The sequence below is a fragment of the Monodon monoceros genome, unplaced genomic scaffold, assembly GCF_005190385.1.
Source record: "Monodon monoceros isolate NGI ecotype Baffin Bay Population unplaced genomic scaffold, NGI_Narwhal_1 Super_Scaffold_9, whole genome shotgun sequence".
In the NCBI taxonomy this organism is placed as follows: Eukaryota; Metazoa; Chordata; class Mammalia; order Artiodactyla; family Monodontidae; genus Monodon; species Monodon monoceros.
In genome coordinates, this window is record NW_021703786.1 from 35142373 (window position 1) to 35165545 (window position 23173).

Below are 23173 nucleotides of genomic sequence, written 5' to 3' on the forward strand. Positions count from 1 at the left end.
AGCTTGCAGTCAACCCGTTCCAGGGTGTAATAAGCTTGCAGTCAACCTGTTCCAGGGTGTAATAAGCTCCTGAGCAGGAGTCCTTCCTTTTAGAGCAGTTTATCCAACTACATCTGTAAGCATTTTAGTTCAGGTTTCTTTGTTCAATGGAGTAACGTAGAAATACCGAAATAAAACATCCTTCACTCTAAGTGTCTTCATTCAATGGGGTAACATAGAAATACATAGCTAAATAAATATCCTTCACTCTCTGCATTGCAAGGTCTATCTATTTTGGTGGTAAGGTAGGCTAGGAGGAAAAAGATAGGACAGTTGGAAGTTTATTTTGTTTATTTATTTATTTTATTTATTTATTTTTGGCTGCGTTGGGTCTTCGCTGCTGCGCGCGGGCTTTCTCTAGTTGCGGCGAGCGGGGGCTACTCTTCGTTGTGGTGCGCAGGCTTCTCATTGCGGCGGCTTCTCTTGTTGTGGAGCATGGGCTCTAAGGTGCGTGGGCTTCAGTAGTCGTGGCACACGGGCTTAGCTGCTCCACAGCATGTGGGATCTTCCCGGACCAGGGCTCGAACCCATGTCCCCTGCATTGGCAGGCCACCAGGGAAGCCCCGGAAGTTTAACTCCCTTATTTTAATTCATTTATTTGCCATTCCTTCTTTTATTTCCCCCACATTATTAATGCCTCTTTGGCAAGTGGGTGACTTCTTTGAGTGGCAGAATTATGAGCAGTGAGGAGAGGGTTCCCTTCAGACTCCACTACATATTTTTCCAGGGTTTTTTCTTGAGCGTCTGCAGCCTTAGGCACTTCTGGTGATAACTAAATCTCTGCTAGCCCCTTGGCAGATTTTGAAGGTATTTAATATGAAATCAAAACACGATTTTAAGTGAGATATTGATTTTGAAGATTCATAACCAAAACATATGTAGTTTAATGATACATAGGTTTGTCTCTCAAGAACTCTGTAGTCTTATTAGCTTCAAACCACCTCAGCTAAATCCTTTATGTTATTTTGAATTCTTACCAGTTAACTCTGAAGACACCTGTTCACTAGAATCAAAGCTCACTTGATCATTAGACTAAACATGAAAAATCATCATCATTGTGTCTCAGGTGCTATATGCCAAGTACTTCACACGTGTCATCTCATTTAATCCCCCCAGAAACCTATTTAGCTAATTAGAAGGGTAATTTTTTAAAGGTTAAAATCGTAACCCTAATACAAATATAAAATGCACACATGTCCATTTATTTTATTTAACGCATTTTATTTAATGATAACTTATTAATAAACGAGGGAACCAATAAGGTGTTATAACTGATTCAAAGAACAGTTCAAAGAACTACACACATGTAGTCAATTAGGAATACTGAAATGAACTTACAAATAAATGTAAAACAGGTTAATATCCAAAGACAATGATCAATTACATTTCAGTAGACACAATTTGCATATGGACAAGACTCATTTGAATTACTATCAGTATTTTACATCTTGTGGAGTTACAAAATAACTCAAGGAAATAACCTATATGGGAAAAGAGTCTGAAAAAGAATGGATATATGTATGTGTATAACTGATTCACTTTGCTGTACACCTGAAAGTAACACAACATTGTAAATCAACTATACTCCATAAGAAATTAAATTTAAAAAAATAGCTCAAAGACAATGAAAGGTAGAGATAACCCAGAAGGTTGTGCTAGACGGGTCACCCAATACTCTTCATCCATTTCAAAGTCTTTAATATTGTTGTCTCAGTGTTTTCCTGACAGTATGATTCCAACTTTGGAGGTTTTAGAACTCAATGCATAGGAATAAAAGATCCGTTTACTATAAATAAAATCTTCAAATGTTTGGTAAACAAAAGATGATCTTTAAATAAAGCAAGTAATCACAGAATATTAGATCTGGATCAAACGTTGCAGATAAAACTTCACATTTTATACATGAGAGAATCTGAGGTTAAATAATTTGCGTAAAGTCATAAAGCTGGGTGTTGGCAGGTCATGAGAAGAACAGAGAGACCAGGACTTTCTCCTAGAGTATTATTAAAATAAAGAGAAACAAAAAAATTTTAAAACCTTAAGTTTTAAAACCTGAGGGGTAATTAACAAATTACCCCTCAGGACTTCCCTGGTGGTGCAGTGGTTAAGACTCCACACTTCTACTGCAGGGGGCCCGGGTTCGATCCCTGGTCGGGGAACTAAGATCCCACATGCTGCACCACACGGCCGAAAAAAAAAAAATTACCCCTCTATCGTTACCAAGATGAACTGGGGTCTGCTTGCCCATGGCACAGCAAAGCCAGTCTACTGACCCTGGGCAGTGGTGAATGAAAGTCCAGCGTTTACGGCAGGGCACCCAGAAAGGAGAACAGGCCGCTCATGCTCAAAAGACCCCAACTCCCTGCTGGCTTTCACAGGAGGGGTTTTAGAGGCCATGTTTTCAGTTAGGGTTGCAGGGTGCATGACTTTCTTCTGACCGGTGGGTGGTGAGGTAACAGGGTGATGCTTCTGGAATCTTAATCATCACCTTTTGGTTCCAGCCAGGCTGGCGTCCACGTGCTTGTGGTCAGCATGCAGTCACCACCCTCCACCTGGATAGGGGACGAATTTCTGCAGAACAACTCAAAGCTAAGTGTCAGATTGTTATGTGCAGCCCTTGAGGGGTAAGCAGGGCTCTGCTTTATCACTGAACCGTTGTTTAAACCATCACTCCTTTTCTCGCTTGGCTGCTTTTACTTTGTGTCTGCATTCCCTCGCTTCCCTAATTAGTAACTGCTTGGGTCTGCTCTGTGGAACTCAGGGAAGGCCTAGAAGATTAAGCCTCTTTCTCCAAAGAAGAAACAGGGGACATGGAGGCCCTTTTGTACCCAGGAGGGCCCTGCAGGGCCCTGGTCAGTTTTAATCCCCCCTTTTCTCTGATATTGCTCAATCCTAGGGGGACCAGGGGTGGGACAAGAAAAGGAATACAGTTTTGGATAGAGAAGTTAATCATAAACTTGGCAGGGGAACTTGGTTTTAGGGGGACTCAGTTTCACTACGATAAAAATGAACTGAAGCAAGTATCAGGAAAATTCCCTAGGATCATAGTTCATGATAAGATCAGGGACTGTGTTGCTATCAGAAAACCTATTTTCTCCCATCAGGGCAAAACTGACAAACTCACATTGCCTAATGACACAAATGGTATATTCATTTTAAGATTTACAAATATTTTCTTTAACTGTAAGGTTTCACTGAACTATTATTTCTTTGATTCAATATATCTGCCAGGAGACGTTCTCTGAAAAGACATGCTCATCAACTGACATTCTCTTTTTAATTAAGTCAAAGTATTCCCCTGCCTTAAGGACACATTATCAAAGAGATTACTTCAATTACAGACTTGAACTCTGATTTAGTAAATTAAGGATGTACTTGACATTTAATCCAACAGAAAAGCAACCTGAGAGCTACAATATTTAAATTAAAAATCAAGTCATGTTCAGATTTGATTCATATATATGTACGTATATATATAAACAAATCAGTTTGTTACAGTGTTTCTTTGCTACTTACGCTACTGAAATGCACCTATAGGTAATCAATACAGCTTGATTTAACACACTTTCGCAAGTGGGAAAGTCCTGGAGATCCATTGATAAAGCGAGTATTGGAATAAAACGAGTCACATGAATTTTTTGGTTTCCAAGTACATATAAAAGTTATGTTTACACTATACTATAGTCTGTGAAGTATGCAATAAAATTATGTCTAAAAAAAATAATGTGGATAACAATTAAAAAATATGGCTGTTGGGTAAATGGCACCAACAGATTTGATTGATGAAGGGTTGCCACAAACCTTCAATTTGTAAAAAAATACGTTATCTGTGAAGCGCAATAAAGCAAAGCACAATAAAACAAGCTCTGCCTGTGTAACAGTAAGTGAACAGATGCAATAACTTACTGTTGTGGGAAATAAGCAAAGGCTCCTGCATGGGACTGAATCACATAACTGTTTTTTCTACTTAATCTATGTCCGTTTTCCAAAACCATTCACTCTGACTTTGAGAAAGCAATCCTCTGACCAAAGTAGCAACTAATCAGTCAACATTAGTGTTGGAGAAAGATTGTTTAGATCTTTTATGACCTAAAGGCTGGAGCACATCTGGTGAACAAGGAAAAAGTGTTGCAATCTCTTCTTTGGAATAGAGATCATCTGTCCTGGGCTAGTACATGCTTGGCTAAAAAAATTACTTGTGCTGGCAAAGGCATAAACATTCCCAACATAATGAGATTTTCTCTTCAGGTACATCTTGCATTTGGAAAAATCAAAAATGTTGGAGGGACTGCTGTGAAATCTCTTCACTGTACTTGCAATTTTAATTGGTTCTCCTTCCAGCACCAGGACGAGTTTTAGATGCCACCATCTGAATGTTATATTGAACACTTTGGGTCTGTCGAAAACTTTCTTAAAATTGCAAATTGGGATTTGAGTATACAGACTATAGAGGTTAAATGAAACTGGGATTTAATCTAGAGAAGAGAAAAATGATTTTTAATCCTGAGTTGGTGATTCAGTAAATGCAGAGACCGCCTGAGTTCCATGTTTAGTTGACGTAGACCATACAGCCTCTCTTTTTCTCACGAATGCAGACCCAATTCATGAATAAATCTGTAGGCTCCACCTTCAACATTTATCTAGAAACGGACTTTTGTCATCACCTCCACCTCACCTTGGTCCAAGCCATTGTCCCACTAATTTATTACTCTAACCAGTGATATCATAATGGAAGATACTGAATTTATCAGGGAACATTGAATTACTATTTCTTAAGAATTTTGGGACTTCCCTGGTGGCGCAGTGGTTAAGAATTCCCCGCCAATGCAGGGGACACAGGTTTGAGCCCTGGTCCAGGAAGATCCCACATGCCATGGAGCAACTAAGCCCGTGTGCCACAACTACTGAGCCTGCACTCTACAGCCTGCAAGCTACAACTACTGAGCCCGTGTGCCACAACTACTGAAGCCCATGCACCTAGAGCCTGTGCTCGGCAACAAGAGAAGCCACTGCAATGAGAAGCCCGTGCACCACAATAAAGAGTAGCCCCCACTCGCTGCAACTAGAGAAAGCCCGTGCACAGCAACGAAGACCCAACGCAGCCAAAAATAAATAAATAAATTTATTTTTAAAAAAAGAATTTTGATTGTCTGTGTTCACTCTGAGTGTAAAACGTTATCATCAGCAAAGGCATTAACGAATCTCCAGGCTTTCTACCATATTTGATTTCTGAAATATTTATACTGATAACGGTTTACCTAGACATATTTAACCTAGGCTAGGCTGTGTGCACTTTCTACTTTGAAAAATATTCCTATGCAACTCTTACTATTGTAACACATCAAACAAACTTAGCCAAATTATTTCTAGCATCTCTCTTTTCATAAAGTAAAAGCACAAACATTTGTGCTTTTCCAGAGGTCCTCCAGGAAATCTCAAAGATGGTTTTATTATAAAAGATAGTCTGAAATTTTAAAAAAAAATTCTATATAAAAAATGTCAAAGGAAATTGGGGGACTTGATTAAGATAGGATAATGGGTGCCTGAGAAACTATTTAATTAAAGTGACAGTATAACACTTAAAAATAAGCATAGATGGGACTTCCCGGGAAGTCCAGTGGTTAGGACTTGGCACTTCCACTGCAGGGGGCATGGGTTTAATCCCTGGTTGGGGAACTAAAACCCCACATGCCACATGGTGTGGCTGAAAAAAACAGAAATAAAAATAAGCATAGAAAATAACTGGCCATCTATGAACCAGGAAGTGGTCCCTCACCAAACACAGAATCTGCCAGCAGTCTGAACATGGGCTTCAGATCCAGGTCCCCAGAACTGTGAGAAATAAATTTCCATGGTTTATTAAATAATTAATTTTTTAAAAGCATAGAAATAACATTATTGTACAGAACTTAGCTCTTTCATAAGCGAGGATCTTTGCTTTTCTTTTTCTTGAATAATCGAGTTCATAATACAGTCAATATAAAATGAAGAAAATTATTTAAGACACAGACTCTCTGCTTTGTAGGCAGATTACACATCAGGTAAACAATAAACTTTGATATCACAGGTGAAGGCAATAATTGGTGAACCAAGGAAGACAGCCTATCAGAATTGAGAAAATTTTGTTATAATTTTTAACATTTCATAGCTTTTATTGAGACTCAGGTATAATAAATCAAAGCAGATAAGTTCAGTTTCAGAGTTTTGCGCTTAATTATGCTCTTTCATATTCTGGAACAAACTGACGTTTTAGGACAGTAGTTTCTTAGCGTATGATGTCAAAATAATACCAATATTAATACTAGGATGACATTAACGTAAATATGCAGTGTGTTCATTATTCCTATCTTCAAACCATTCAAATAACTTTTCAGTTTTTCAATTTCCAAAACATTAAGTCTTGATATTTATAACTCACAGATAAAAGTTCTTTAGGATACTCAACAAGTCCTAAAAGTATAAAGTAACTCAGAGACTAAAAAGCCTAAAGATTGTTGCTTCAGAACAAAACTAGTCTTCCTTGAAAAGTGAAAGAACAGTGGTATTTCTCTGTCACTCTTTTTCTTGGTATAGTTTCAACCTCTTGTTTGTAACCTTTAATGAAAGTGATGAGCTTCTATCTCACAGAGGAAAGCAGGGAGTGGACAGTTGAGAACAATCAGACACAAGCCTTTTTTTAACAGACTAGCAGCACTCATGAGTGCACATAAGTTTCTGCAGCTGTATTATGGGCTGAATGGTTGTGTCCCACCACCCCAATCCACATATTGAAATCCTAACCCCCAATGTGATGATGTTAGGACATGGTACCTTTGGGAGGTGATTAGGTCATGAGGGTGGAGCTCTCATGAATGGGATTAGTGCCCTTATAAAAGAGATCCCAGAGAGCTGTCTCACCCCTTCACCCATGTGAAGACATGTCACTCATGTGAGGACACAGAGAGAAAATGCCCATCTATGAGCCAGGAAGCAGGCTCTCTCCAGACACCAAATCTGCCAGCACCTTGATCCTAGGCTTCCTAGTCTCCAAAACTGTGAGAAATAAATGTTGTGTAACCCATCCAGTCCATGGTATTTTTGTTATATCAGCCTGAACAGGCTAAGACACACATACATCTCTTACGTGGTCTTAAAATGGCAAAAAAAAAAAGAATACATTGATTAATATGACCCAAAGCTATAGCTTCTCTGTAGCACAGAAAAATAAAAAGGCAAAGTATATAATGATCATCTGTTATTTATAACTCAATTTAATGTCAGCCCAAGGCTGAATGGGAAATGTGAGCTGGAGGAAGACCGGTGGATAAGACATAACAATCAAAGACAGCTTGATTCACAAGATGTGTCAGGGCATTCATTTGCGCTGGGTCTTCAGGGTAACAGATTTGTGAATTGTCATTATTGAGGTCATGCAAATAGACGAAATAGCCAAAGAGAAATTTGTTTCAGAATTCAGTTGTTACTCTGTGCATAAGTATTACTTGTTTTGTTCCTGAAATAGTGTTGCTTATAACTGTTTTGAAAGTGCAAAAGCCAAAAGAGGTTACACCATAGCACGTTCAGGCTTGAGGTCACCAACACAATTTAAAAAAAAAAGTTTTGATGAACGCTTCAAGGAGGCTCAGAGAATTATGCCAGTCTCACCTTCCTTTTCCCTACTTGGAACTTCCTTCTGCATTGGTTTCCCTTTAGTTTGTGACTTACTTGAATTTTTAGCTCATGAATTTCTTGCTGTGCCTGACTTGAATTTTGCAATACTGTTCTGGTTTACCTTAATGCCAACTTGGAAATCTAATGGGATTCTGCTTTTGCGACTAGCTCATGGTTTTTATTCAGGAGATGATACGCCCACCTTGCCTAGGTGCCCAGAGCACAACTGCCTGGTTTTCAACTCATGGTAAATCTAGTACAGCTTGTGGCTCGGTCACCACTATCTTTTCAAAATGTTTCAGGAAATTTATAAACATTACAAAGTTATGTTATGAAAACCAATTGTATTTCTACCTTTTGCAATATACACATCAGTATTGAGGACAGTGCGTGGCACACAATAGGTGCTCAATAAATAAATGTTGAATAAATGGGTGGGGGCCTTGGATAGGTAGTTAGGTAAGTTTGAGTTATTTACTGAGGTGGTTCTCATCCCCTGTAAGTTGCACTGTGAAATTTGAACTACTCATTATGCTGGGGGTAGAGATGGAACCATAAAATGCGTGGCATTTGACCTCGAAGATAAGCCCTTGAAACACACATGAGAAAATATTCTTGGAACTCTAGACTTTTCAACTTCAGAGCTGGGTTTTGGAAAGATGATAGTGTTTTGAGTTTCAAACATATGGAGATTTAAAATTTAAGAATAATAAATGGGAGAGGGAGAGAATAGGTAAAGAGCCAAGGTATGCATGTCCCCATCTTCAACTCGACCAAGTTTGCCCAAAGTGTGGAAGGAGTGTCTTTGGGTTGGGGGAGGAGGAGGGTCTGGTTGGAGGGAACTCTAAGGTTCTTTATGCCTCCTCGTAACTGGTCCCAGAGGAGGTTACAAATGGTACAGTTCTGGGCTTGAACATCCGGGAGTAGAAAGGACCTACGTGTCCTGCTTCCCAAGAAAGCCCAAGGATGTGGCAAGTCCATGAAAGAAGAATCTCCACCCAGCAAAGTTCAGTGGCAGTCAAGGAGGAGTGGTGTCGTGGCATCTCTGGATAGAGAAGGTCCAGGGTGGCTGCCTAAGTCTTACTTGACTCTGACATAGCCCAGGGGGCGTAGACTAAAATTTTCCATTCTCATTGACGGTCATCAAAACGGTAAAGGGAAGAAAGGTCGTGGAGCTGTTTGGGATGAAGATAACATGGGATGAACTTCATGAACTTGAAGTCCGTAAGTGATGGGCCAGACTATGTGATGAGGTGATAGCAGGGGTACAGCCCAAATCGATGACCTGAATTGACAAGTTACCTCTCTGTAGAGGCCAGTGGAAGAGAGAGGGTGAGAGCAGACCCGAACTCTTCCCCTGCTGTAGGAGCCCCGCTAGCCTGCCACATCATTATACCCTGAGCCCTGAATCTGTGCTGGTGGTAAGATGCCACGTCCTGAAGGGACTGACGGTGTTAAACCTAAATGCAGGGATAAACGACTGAAGTCTTTGACTTTATTTAGCAGGTATTAGATTGCCTTCTCAGCCAGCAGACAAAATGGGGACGCTATAGGGATTAAGTATTCAGAAAAATAAATTATCATTACAAACACCTGCGTTTGGGGCTCTCTCCCCTGTGCTCTTCCTAACATGTGTATTTCTTTAAGAGTGAGCCCATGTACCTACTTGGTTACCAGACGACTTACAACTCAGTAACAAAGTAGCAAGACTTATTCTTAAATCTTATAAGGGCAAAACATAAAATGGTTTTGAGGTATGTGCATTTATCACTTAGAGATGCAAATACTTATAAATTGTTTTTGAATGTGCTCCTCTAGAAAGACTCGAGGAGGTTAGGAGCAAAGGCAACCGATCCACAAGAGCACGAGTTGTATTTTTAGTGTCCGGCTGAAGTTTTTGTAATACTAATGAAAGTTGAATTTCGGAAGGGACCACCTCCAACTGAAGGATAGGGAACAGGAGAGAGCTTTCTTCAGTAGCATAAGGTCAGACGCGTTTTTATTTCCCCTGAAGCTTGAAATTCAACTGTGTTTAGAAAATTTCAGCATCCCAATGTTGGAAATAAGGCAAAGCATAAAGTGTTAGATGCCAAACAAAAAAATAAATGTTTCTGTGTTCTGCTCAAGCAGCCCCATCTGAGAGGAACATAAATGAGATTTACATACTGTAAATTTAAATAGTCCAATATGAGGGAATACATCAGATAGAGAAGCAGCTCTCCCTTATTTTCCTATCTGCAACATGTATACATGGGCAAAATGAGGAAGAAAATGCCCCATTTGGGCTTATAAAAAAGGATAGACCAAATGATAATAATATCCCAAGTTACTTACATAAGATTTCATTATAAAATTCTTTAATTACTCTTATTAAGACAGTTGGTGGGCTTCCTAGATAATACACATTTAGCTCTTCTGTCTTTGTTTACCCTACATTTACATATTTGTTGACTTTGAAAGAAGATTGTTATATTATCAGCAGCATTGTAGAAGATTTGAAAAGAATCGGCATAATCTTGCTACCCAGACATAATAACTTTTACTATTTTGTTATATATTCCGTAAGGATGTTCTCTATGCATCTACACATTTATTTTCATAGTTGATATCATAGTACCTAAATAATTTTTCATCCTGTACTTTGTAAAATAAGTATTTTCCATGGTTAGGAAAAAAACTTTAACCCTTTCATTGATTGATTAATTTTCTGTCTTATGTTGTATCACAACATACTCAACTATTAATATTTTTTGAACGGTGTGTTTGTTTTCCTAGTCTAACATTATAAACAATACAAGGACTGATTTTCAGTTTTCATATAGGGCTACATTCCAGTTACCGTTCCCTGATCCACACCCTCACCTCACACGCAGTTTAGGCTCCTGGAGTAAGTCTAACCCCACTGGACTATGGCTTTATAAGAAAAGAAAGTGAGAGAAATCTTTCCTCTCTCCACCACGTGTGCACATAGGGAGAGGGCAGCTGTCTGCAGGCCAGGAAGAGAGCTCTTACCAGAAACGGCCCTGCCGTACCTTGATCTTGGACTTCTAGTCTCTGGACCGTGAAATATAAGTTTCTGTTATTTAAGTCACCCAGACTATGGTATTTTGTTATGGCAGGCTGAGCAGACTAACACATTTTAAAAGTTATTGATACATACTGATAAATTACTTTCCAGAAAGTTGTTACCAATATACATTTCCCCAGCAGTATGTAAGGAGTCCTATTGCCCTGTACTCTCACTAGCACATTCAAAACATTTTTAAATTTTATTCTTTCAAGATGTATCTATGTATCAATCATCTATCTATTCTTTCAGAGTTTTTTTTTTTTTTTTTTTTGGCCACGCCTCAGGTCTTAAGGGATCTTATTTTCCCAACCAGGGATCGAACCTGTGCCCTTGGCAGTGAAAGAGCAGAGTCCAAACCACTGGACCTCCAGGGAATTCCCTCTTCTAAAGTTTTTTGAAGCTTGTTCTTTTGAAGTTTTATTTCATCCAAATAGACTTAGCTTCTATGGCATTGCCCCATGGATGTACCAGTATATTTTGAAGTTCTCAGTGTTAGTAGTATTTCATAGAGGTAAAAATGGCCACTCAGGAATCCTAAAGCAAACACATACGAAAAAAAAAAAAACTTTTTAAAAATTTCCATTATTTCATCATCTCCATTTTATATTCATGGAAAGGAAAGGCTAAGAACTAGGAACCTGAGATGGTTTCAAGGCAATTTGTTAATAGGATTCACAATCAAAGACCTGGGATATAGGCTTTCTTCAATATGAAGCCCTCATCTATCTTGCAATGAAAGATGTCATTTTTTTTTTCTTTTTGGCCACGCCGTGGGGCATGTGCGATCTTAGTTCCCCAGCCAAGAGATCAAACCCTTGCCCCTGCAGTGGAAGCACGGATTCCTAACCACTGGACCACCAGAGAAGTCCCCAAAGACGTCATTTTTGTTAGAAAACAGTAATGTAGAAAAATTGTCACATGCACAGAAACCATACTCTCCCTCAGTAACTTTTTATCATGTTCTTAAATAAAGCCCTGGCTAGCAGAGCATTCTCCTTTCCTCACTATGCACCCTAGACTGTTTATGTTTCCTGAACGATAATTTTCTTTCCTTCGGCTTGCAATAGAAATCAGTAACTTAAGAGACAGCTTGGATCTGAGAACTAAATTCCACTTTTCGTCTACTTTTATACTAAGAACATCGTACCGTGCTCTGTGCGGAATGCAGATGTTCATAGCATAAATTAGTTTACTATTAAACAGTAACAGAAATTTGCCAGTTATTGCCACTGACAGTTTATCTTGAGGATAAATTCACAATGGTGTGACTTGTGTCTGACTCACTTTTCCATTCTCCATTCTTAACTCACCTGTTCCATACAGTATTACTTTACAGTACACTGTGCACTGTTTTCCTAACTTTGCCCTGAGCTGGCACCAAGTGAGTGGAGATGAAATATCTTTCACGTCAGTCTGTCTTGCCTCATAACATTCTCAAGCTGTTTTCCCCATTGTAGCATTTCAAGGACAGTTCTGCCCTACTGGGTCCTCTTACAGCAGTTTGGATTTCCATGGAAGGGTTGCCTGCAGAGTTGATAATGGCACAGAGAAGAGAGAAAATTAAATTCACCTGGGTTGACCAAGTGGGCAAAAGAGAGCAATCCGAGGTCAAACAAAGGATATTTCAAGAGTCAATCTTAAGGGACTTTCATTTTATGGAAACCCCAGCCAGAAATGCCCTCAGCTCAGAAAGTTTTTCTTATGAGGTTTGAGTTTGCATCTTAATGTTATTTTTATAGCATCAGTACTGGTTTTCATTTACCATAAATAGAAACAACAATAACAACAAACCACTGAGTTGAGGAATTGAAATGATAATTTGAGCAGAGTGATGAATGGGTAGGGTATGGAGTAAAAATGCCACTTCTTCATATAGAAAAATGTTCTATTTCAGAAAAAAAAAAAAAAACTCTTGTGGTTCTTTAAAAAAGCCACTTCAGTGACGCTTGCTTTCTTCAATTTAGAAGTGCAGGTATAGCAATTCTAATTTCTTAAATGTCGAATGCTCTTTAAATTGAACAGAAAAAGATGTAATTAAGTGTGTAATGTACTTGGAATGAAATTAGGCTCAAATCTAATTCTTCTTCTGTGCCCACCGTAGTGTGGGAGTTGCCAGTTTTTTAACAGCCATATAGAAGAAGATGACTTTTTAATATTAGGATCTAATATAATTGAATGCATGCTGGAGAATAATACTCACGTAGTTTCAGTGGAGACTTTTAGAAAAGACTTGTGTCTAATTCAAAGAACATTTTGATTTTTGCAGAAAGTCAGGTGGCGTTTCTCCTCTTTCTGTTGACATGCATTGCCTCTGAGAGATGGGGTAACCAGGAGAGCTCAGCAATTCCACATCACGACAGTTCAGTTAAGATCCAGAGTTTTAACTGTATTGGTATTCCCCCAGAAAAGGGAACTTTCTCTCATAATATACAAACATGCCATAAAATAGTAACTCACGGCTTTGTCAAGACTGCCCCAAAATGGTATGTGGTCCTACACAAATTTTAGACAAATTAGAAGTTGTCAAGCCCTGATCTCAAAGAAAAAGAATAACCGTGTAGTGTGATTACTCTGTATGCTAAGTGTGTCACTTGTATTATATCATGTAATTCTTGTAACAGCCCTCTGAAATAGTTACTATTATTATTTCCAAGTAACACATGAAGAAACTGAGACTGAGACATGTCACTTATTCCCCCAAAGATCCCACAGACAGTACGTGCTGGACCTGTGACCAGACATTTTGAAAAAAGCTACTTTATTCTGTTGTACCTGATCCTACACAAAGTCTTCTTTTTAATTAATTAATTAATTAATTAATTTCTGGCTGCGTTGGGTCTTCGTTGCTGCGTGCCCGCTTTCTCTAGTTGTGGCGAGCGGGGGCTAATGTTCATTGCGGCGCGCGGGCTTCTCTCTGCGGTGGCTTCTCTTGTTGCGCAGCACGGGCTCTAGGCACGCGGGCTTCAGTAGTTGTAGCACGTGGCTTCAGTAGTTGTGGCTCACGGGCTCTAGAGCACAGGCTCAGTAGTTGTGGTGCACGGGCTTAGTTGCTCCGCGGCACGTGGGATCTTCCCGGACCGGGGCACGAACCCGTGTCCCCTGCATCGGCAGGCGAACTCTCAACCACTGCGCCACCAGGGAAGCCCTAAATTTTTTTTTCTTTAGCACTTTATTTCTTCCTTCTATTTGAGCATCTATTACAGGGGCCAAATCTAACCCCAATCCTGTTTTTGTATAGCCTACTAGCCAAGAATGATGTTCACGTTTTTAGCAATTTAAAAAAGAAAAAAGAAAAGTAATATTTAGGGGCATGGGAAGATTGTACAAAATTCAAATTTTAGCATCCATAAATAAAGTTTGATTGGAGCACAGCCACGCTCATTAGTTTATATATTGTCTATGGCTGCCTTCCTGCTACAACAGTTGCTCAGTTGCTACAGAGACCTGATCTAACCTTCTTGCCCTCTACCACCTTCCTTCTCGTTGCTGTATCTCATCGCGGCTCGTTCCTGGCCGCCACCCCCGCCCCTCCCCAACCAGACTCCGAGTGACTGGAGGGATTCCGAAGCCACCTTAGTTCTCTGAGTACCGTGGAGCCCTTGAGAGCCCCTTTCGGGCTGCGGGTGTGGACGAGGCTCCCAGCATCCACTGCTGTCTGTTGCGTTCCCTTGCTCTCTCCTCCCCCAAAGAACTGTCTCTGCTGCACTGATCCTCTCTCTGCTGGCCAAACCATTGCTGCCTGCCCGCTGCTGCCTCCTAATGCAGCCTGTAGTATTACTAAAACATTGTATTCAATTAGAATTCTTATATTTTGAACTCCATCAATTAAAAAATTGTGAAAATTTGTTTTCTCCCTGTTATAGAAGAGTTGATATAATATCCTAGATTTTGCCTCTTGGCCTGCAAAGCCTAAAATACATATCTCTAGCCCTTTAAAGAAAAAGTTTGCCTATCCCTGTTCTTTAATTGACAGGTACTATTCTAGCGCCTGGGGATATTGCGGGGACCAAGAAAGAAGTAGTTCCTGCCCCTGTGGGGCTCATATTCTTAGAAGAAAGACTGAAAGTCAGCAAATTAATATGTATGTATGTACAGGAGACTATCCTTGTTCTTAGGTAATACACACCATACTTAGGGGTAAAGGGGTTTGATGTATGCAACTTGCTCTCAGATGGTTTGGATAATAACAACAATGTGTGTATCTACAGAGTTTTGAGGGGGAAAGAGCGTTACCCAAGAATTCTGTGCCCAGCTAAATTATGATTCATGTGTTAAGGCAACAATATTGCATTATAAGCATCAAACTTGTTAAGAGACTAGATCTTAATTATTCTCACCAGAAAAAAAAGAAATGATAATTATGGGATGGGATGTGAAGTGAAAGAGGTGCTAGCTAATGCTGCAATGGCAATTATACTGCAATATATAAATGTACCAAATCAACATGCTATACACCTTAAACTTACACAGTATGTTAAATATATTTCGATTTAAAAACCAGGTTTCTGGATGACCATGATGCCAAGTTAGATTTAGTATCTACTGACATCGTACTCTGTTTTACAGTTGGTTCTGTGCATGGATTTCTCCTTCACTATAATTAAGTTTCTTGAGGGCAGGAACTATGCCTTGCTATAGTAGAGTGCCTTGCACATGTCAGAGTAAGAACTCAATGACCATTTGTAGAATTAAATTGAATAACGGCTGAAATCTCTTGCCAGGTATAAGCATCTCATTGTACCTTCTTTCCTATGCTGTAGCACTATACATACATACATATATGTGTTACCTTATGACTTTGATGGGGTTGTGGATATTATAAATACTCATTTAAGTTAATAGTATATAAATTCACTTTTCTCCTAGCTAGGTACAAGAATTGCGTGTAAGAGCACCACCTGAAAACACACACACACACACACACACACACACACTAAAAGAAGATATAATTGAGTTGTTGAAAGCCCTAGGGATTGGTGGTGATATTTTTAAGCTTCAAAAACCTGGACCAGGAAAGGCAAATATGTGTTCCTCATATTACTTCTTCTCATTTCCAGTGCCTTTTAGCAGACTGCCGATAGATGAGGGTCCTCTTTCTTCCCTAAGAGGATCGGTTTTAGACTCCTTAACCTGATGTCCTATTCAGCCACTACTGAGCCATGTGAGTCAGCATGTGAATGAAAAACTGGTTGTCCATTCTTGAAACAGAGGAGAAGGTAATCGAATCTAATTTTATAAATATCATTTCTTAATTCCCTTTAGTCCTTTCTTGCCTTCTGTTTGAGTGATTTTTTTCTTTCCCTTTTCCTCCTTTCTTTATTTATGAGTTATATGTTTATCTCTACTTCTTAGTGGTATGTCAGTGGGGAATTATTGTGATGCAATGGTAGCTTCCAAGGCCACTACCAAGGGGTTAACTTGGAAAGGCTCACAGAACAAATGAAGATGCTGAAATCACACGGTTTGTTGACCCTATGTAAAGCCAACAGCAAGAGGCTGGGAAAAGAGAGGGAGTAAGGTTAATCGTGTTCTTAGGAAAGGCTGCAATTGAGACGGAAGGACCAAGTTACCTGAATCCTGTAGAGGCAAGCTTCGTGTGTCCCGACCCCCATTTTTCTGCACCAGCCTTCCCCTCTGACGTTGTGCTGTGAGGACCAGCATTGAGGGTGAGCAGATAGAAGGTGTCTGGAGCCAGTTCATACTTTCTCTACCAGACTCAGGGACTGGGGTGCCTGGCTAGAGTTGTAACTCAACCCTGATAACTTGCTGAGCATCCATGTATTTTATCTAACTGGCTTGAGCAGAGGGCACACGGGGCCACAGTAAATCCTCACGAATTTCTGGTGTCTTGTATGTCTCATGAATGTGCTAACCTGGTCCTCCCATCCCTTTCTGTCTGTATGTTCAGTATCAATATAGTCTATTTTCTTTACCTATAGCAACATATCTGTGTATCTGTTCATTGTTTCTTTCTTTCATTTTCTATTACAGAATTGAATGTTCTTAAATGTTGCAGCAAACACACGACAGGTGATTACAAATTTTTAACATGCGTACTTGATTTTATGCTGTCAGAAATTAATCAATGATTGATTGTAGCCTCCTCTCAGAAAAACCATAATTTAGGAACACAAAATGTTTCAACTGTAACCTCTCCTTCTTTCATGTTAGGATGTTTTAATTTTCTTGGTTAGAATGCCTTATTATTACAACCAATACTCATTTAGTTTCCCCCAACATGTAAAATTGCACTCTCACAGACTAGGACTTTGAATTTCCATGGGAACCATTACCTTCCCTGCTCAGCTGAGACTGCTGAGCAGAGGATAAGCTTGGCAACTTCCTGAGCCTTCAGAAAGTGAAAATCTCTTCAGGGTCCTAATTTACACAGGTATTTCAGTTCAGCTTCTCATTAAGTGGCTCTAGGGCCACATCTTCATTGGGTTAAGACCTCAGTTCCTGGGTCTTACTACTGTGATTTGAATTTCACCTTTATTTCTGCCATCTGAAGCTTTTGCTTTCTCTATTTTGAGATCAGTTTTATATTTTAACATGGTTACACTGTACCTGTCATTTCTATAAATTTGGACTCTCATGCCACGACCGTCATTTCTAGGTAGAAAGACGATTTGGTTCCACAGGTCTCGCTAAACGAACTTCATCCAGTTTATTCAAGAGACTATCACAAAGAATCATCATCTCACTTCTGATTCTTAGAGTTTTTGGCAACAATGTATGGATATTATTCGAATCAACTCAATAAATAATATGGTGCTAAACACCTCAGGAAACATAAAGATGACTAAGATAGTCTCTGCACTCAAGAGGCAAACATTATACAGTACAGAGGTGAAGAAATGTTCATAAATGATCATAAGGCAGAAAATCTTTATGTGCTAGAGAGATGCATATCGCTTTGCAATAATGCATGCTACATTTATTATTAAACAAAATAGTAAGCTCGTTAAAAGAAGGAAAAGGGAATGGAAAGAAAGCATTTTCTTGCAGTAGTAACCGGAAGAGTTTCATGGGGGAGGTGCTAGTTGAAATGTGTCTTGAATAATAAGTGGGATTTCTAAAAGTATCAATAATAATGGAGGGGGAAGTATTGGAAGAGAGGAAGTGAGTCTTCCAGGTTGAGAGGAAAGCATCCGTTTAGATAAGGAGATGGGAGAGTGGAGGGCATAAATAAGGAACAGCAAGTAGTTCCAGTTGCCAGGTTAGGTTGTTAGAAGACACTATTATTAGAATGTCAAAATAAAAGAAATGAAAATAAAGCTTGGGTCAGGATGAGGTGGGACAAGATGGGCACTAATTTAATTTAATTTAAAATTTCTTACCGTCCTATTTATCTAAAAGGAAAGGAAGATGTTGGTTTTACCTTTTAAGGATAAACTTAAGAACCAGGATCACTTAAAATTTAGTCTGAGTGTTTTCCTCTTCCCAATGTCCTGATAGCTTAGCTTCACTAGTTTCCGAGGTAAACTGAATCAGCATTTTTGTCTCTCAGGCACACAAGCTCCATCTAGTGGCCAAAGAATGTAAGCACTGGAATGAAAATCGATATAGAAAACATTTATTTTTCACTTGTTGTTTATATAATGATTAGCTAATAAAAGTGGGCCACACTCTAACTGGACAGGGAAATCAAGTTGTCTCAAACAACTTTTGTCATTTATTTAAGGGAATATTGGATCAGATAAAAATGGATTATAGATCAAGGACTTCTTAAACATGAAACCTTTGAAAATTTCACATCAGGGACTTAACATCAAGTTGTATTTTGGAATGAACCTTAAAGCAGGACCTAGTTGAGTTTCTAGAGAGAGTCAAGAAAAGGCAAGTCCACGTAAATGAGGAAGAGGCTGAAATACTGGAGGTAACGGTATTCGACCAGAATATTCTCTTCTCCCCCGTGCCTAACTCCTACTTTGCCTTCAGATCTTAATTTAGATGTGACTTCCTCTGGACAGTGTTCCTTGACTTCTCAGGTCTGGATCAGATGAATCACTTAATGTCCTCCTAGCGACCGCCATCTCCACGATGCCGTGACCACACTGCACTGTCACTTCCCGTTTTCGTCTATAGACCTCATTACAGTTTAAACTCCTCAACAGCTGGTACCATGCTATTGGTGTTTACTTGTCTATCCGTAATGCTTAGGGTAGTACCTGCCATCTAACAGGCACCCCACATATATTATTTACAAAATTAAGGGACAGATAAATGAAGAGAATAACTGTGATAGAAATGTCCAAGGAACACATATTGGAAGTTAGTGTCAGTAAAGCTTAAACGAAAAAAGAAAATATTTTCAGGAAAATTACTAGTAGAAGAAAAACATTTTTCTTCATTGTATGTTGATTCTGCGCATAGAGTCCATTTACTTATAATCTCTGGTGCTTTATCATTTTCAGAGTCCTTAGCTACTCTCTACCTTGGTGGGGGAAAAATAGTTTTTAAGATACTACTTGAAACAGTAAATACTTAAGTATTTTAAAAATAGTTAAGCACTAAATATTTTTAAACAGGGGAAAATAGCCCATGGCGTTACTGTAGAGATTAAACAAAAGGCTGCATATTAAGCCTATGGACCAGTGTGTAGCATATCATGTGTGTTTAATAGTTGGCACTTTTATTCTTCCACCACCTCGTCTCATAAACTCCTTGGAGCCACCCAGAGAGTCAAAGGAGGCAGGTATTTCAAGTCTTTTTTTAATTTTTATTTATTTTGCGGTACACGGGCCTCTCACTGCTGTGGCCTCTCCCGTTGCAGAGCACAGGCTCCGGGCACGCAGGCTCAGCGGCCATGGCTCACGGGCCCAGCCGCTCCGCGGCATGTGGGATCTTCCCGGACCGGGGCACAAACCCGCGTCCCCTGCATCGGCAGGCGGACTCTCAACCACTGCGCCACCAGGGAAGCCCCCTCAAAAGTCTTTTTTACAAATGAGAAAACTCCTGATTATAGAGGCTATAACCATATTACGGACTTACATCAGTTATTACGTTTTTGAATCCACACTAAGTAATATTCATCGTCCCTTCTTTGTCACCATGTTGCTGACCTAGAGGGAGAGAAGAAAATAAAGGACGTTTGGATGCTACGTAATCACAGGGCCACCTTGCAGAGGATGAAACTAACTTGTAAGGGGCATATTATTTTTTTATTGCTGCTCTAACAAATTGCACAAACTTAGTGACTTAGAACAATACAAATGTATTAGCTTAGAGTCCTTGTAGGTCAGCAGTCCAACACAAAGTTCACTCTGGGATAAAACCACGGTGTTGGCAAAAGGCTGCGATCCCTTCCGGAGGCTCTGGGGGAGAATCAGCGTCCTGATCTTTTCCATTCCTTCCTGCCGCTCCACAGCCAGCAGTGGTGGGCAGACTTCAGGGCACAGCCTGCTGACAACCTCTTCGCCCTCCTCTTCTACTTTTAAGGGTCCTTGGGCTTACTCTGGGCCCACCCGGATGATCCGGGAGAATCTCCCTGTCTTAAGGCCAGCTGATTAGCAAACGTAATCCTCTTTTTCCGTGTAAAGTAACATGTTCACAGGTTCCGGGGATCAGGGTGTGGATATCTTTGGGTGCACGGTGGCATTATCCTGCCTATTCCAGAGGAACAGTGAATTCTAAGGGGAATCCTGGCAAAGGGATCCCCAAAGGAAAGCAAGGGCTAGGTGATTGTGGGCATAGTGTCTTCAGATGGAAGGGTTAGAGGTATGACTGTCAGCCGTCTGAGTGGACCTAGTAACTCCTATAGATCTGGGCAGACACTACACCCTCCGCGTGCTGTTTACATGGCTACCGCCAGGACCTATAGCCTATTTTATATTTCTGCAGTTTTCTGTCCAACTTGAACAAATGTGGGGGTTGTTATATATGTCTGTTAAATTGTATCTTTTAGGTTTTAGAGTTCAAATTGTTAAAATGAATTTTGTTTCATGGTTCTGTCTTCAGTCATATTTCCTATGCTATGTAGGTTTTGTTTCATACTCTGATTTGACCAGAAAATGATTTCTATATCCTAACCTATGTTACTTGTGAAAGATTATCAACAAAAATTTGGCTACAGTTACCCAGCTTTGAGTTTACCTAATTATTATTATGTCAAGCCCTTATTTTAGAGTCTCATCCACAAACATCATAAAGTGCCAGATTAAATGCTTTGCTGAAGTTAATTTCTATCGTGACTATATAATTCCCATTTTTAATTCAAAGATTAAAAAAGAAGTATAGTATATAACATGACATCCTTAGTTTAGTGATTCTGGTTCTTAGTGACCACCAACCTCTCTTCTAAACGTTCATAAAATATATTGAATGGTGGACTCTGGAGTTTTACTTTCCTGTTCTAAAGTTTTCAGTGTCTTTTAAACCTTTTTTTTTAAAGCAGGTGATCTATTACCTTTTTCATTTTTTACAGTTTCTCTGAACTTACCAGCAATGCAGTAGGTCTTAGATTACCTATAAACAGCTGTGGGATGTCGTTTGTGCCCAGAAACATGAACTTATTTGAAACAGATAGGTGTTTGTGTACAGTCTCCTCAGCCATCTCGAGTTTCAGCTCTCTTCCTATGTTGTTTTGCCTTTACTACTTTCAAGTTCGTGTTCCTTAGTGAAGAAGGAAAGGACGCACAGATTAAGTCGTCTCTTTTTTAGCCTATCTATTATTCTTTTAGGTAAATTGATAATCCTGTGTTTATAAAAAGCCATGCAGGCTTGTTTCTCTGTGCTCTCTGATACATTCTCCACTCTGGTTAAAGCATCCTCCTCCCTGCCTTTCCCTCTTGAAGGTACCTGGTAACTCTAGACCTCAATGAATTCTCTGTGGTACTTTATAGTTTGCAGCACATAGTTTAACAGTGGAACGGGTATTATCTTCCATTAGATGCTCTTTAATTATTATTTTGTGGTCTTAGAATAATTGTTGATTTCTTGACCTTTTTTTGGTTCCCCTGAACAGTGGGGCTTCTTGCTAAGCAAGACTACTAGGAACTCCATAGACATTTGTTGGTTGGTTGAGTTTTTAAGTATCAAATTTGGCTAGACATTCTTCAAATATTAATCTCCTTGAGTAATTTTTCCACTTGGGGAAACACAAAGAAAGAATATAATACTTGAAATTCTTTTTAGGGTAATGAAAACAGTAGTAATAATTAGTAGTAGTAGCAGTATTAAACACCCAACAAACTAAAAGTACCTTTGGAAGTCATTCCCTTCTCCAACCTTCCACCAATTATTAATCATTTCCCTAAGCCATTTATTAACAATCTCAGCCACATTTGAGATGGTAGTTTGGAAATCTATTGTTAAAGACATGAGATTCTCTTTCAGCCTTGTCAGTCAAGGCTGTGTTTCTTGATTTGTCCTGCCTTATTCTAGAAAAAGGTACCAATCTGAACTTCTTTGAAGTTATACCTCATTTACACACTAAATTTAGAAAGCACATCACTCTCTTGGCACATTTTTTTAGCTTGTAGAAATGGTAAATGCTTAAAAACAATAATAAATAGTGTTTAATAGTTATAGGTTTTAAAATGGTTTATGTAGTTTTCAGTGTATTGATAATCATGCAAAATAATGTACTAATTTGGCTGCAGAAAAACCATGCCCTAACAACTTAGCAATTTTGCTCTCAATTTTGGATAAAATAGCATCAGAAAGCCATGAAGTAAGGCTTTGGTCTCTAGGAAGTAAAAAAGCAACACAAATAGAATCCATTGTTTGCCAGCAGGAGGTTAGGATGTAGGTTGGCGTTTAGAGTAGCAAGCAAGAAAAATTCTCTTTTTCTACGTTAAATACTGTGAAAATCCTGGTGCGTCCTCGTTTATTTTGTTCAACTAGGCAACTTGTTACATCTCAGTCTACGACTTCTATGGTCTGTGTCTTCCCACGTGATTTATTTGTCTAGAACTCTATTAATTGGATATGGGGATTTGGGTTGCCACCATGACAACCAAGCAGTATAGCCTGCTTGCTTTTTCCTAGATACAGACGCTTGGAAAGGACCACCTTTGCTGCAGCTGTTTATTTAGCACCAGGACCTGGTAACTATGGAAATTTAGATCGAGATTATGTGGCTAAATTGTCCACAAGGTACATGCAGTCTGCTAAGTAGCTGGCTCAAAGATACAGTAAAACATGTCATGGCCAGCCCATCACTTTGCAGCAGTCTTTTTATTAAAAAGGTCTTATTTAGCATTCTCTCTGTTTTATGATTCCACAAACCATATTTTCATAACTTTGTCATCCATCCATAAGAAGAATTTAATATCTTTTTTTTATTAGGTAGATTTTGTTCAGTGCATGGTGACCTTTGGGGGGGATAATAATGACAGTGTTTACATACTGTTGTACATGTGTTTTCTCATCAGCAGTGTTATCCACAGCATTTACTGTACACCATTATGA

At 39.3% G+C, this 23173-nt stretch overlaps 1 protein-coding gene across 1 annotated transcript in view; it reads left to right on the forward strand.

Moving 5' to 3' along the window:
- ABCA5 (ATP binding cassette subfamily A member 5) overlaps positions 1 to 23173 on the forward strand; it is a 114312-nt gene that overhangs the window by 24619 nt on the left and 66520 nt on the right. Inside the window, exon 2 of the mRNA XM_029212783.1 lies at positions 15817 to 15975. The gene's annotated coding sequence lies outside the window, so the exon portion shown is untranslated. The remainder of the gene's footprint in view (positions 1 to 15816; positions 15976 to 23173) is intronic.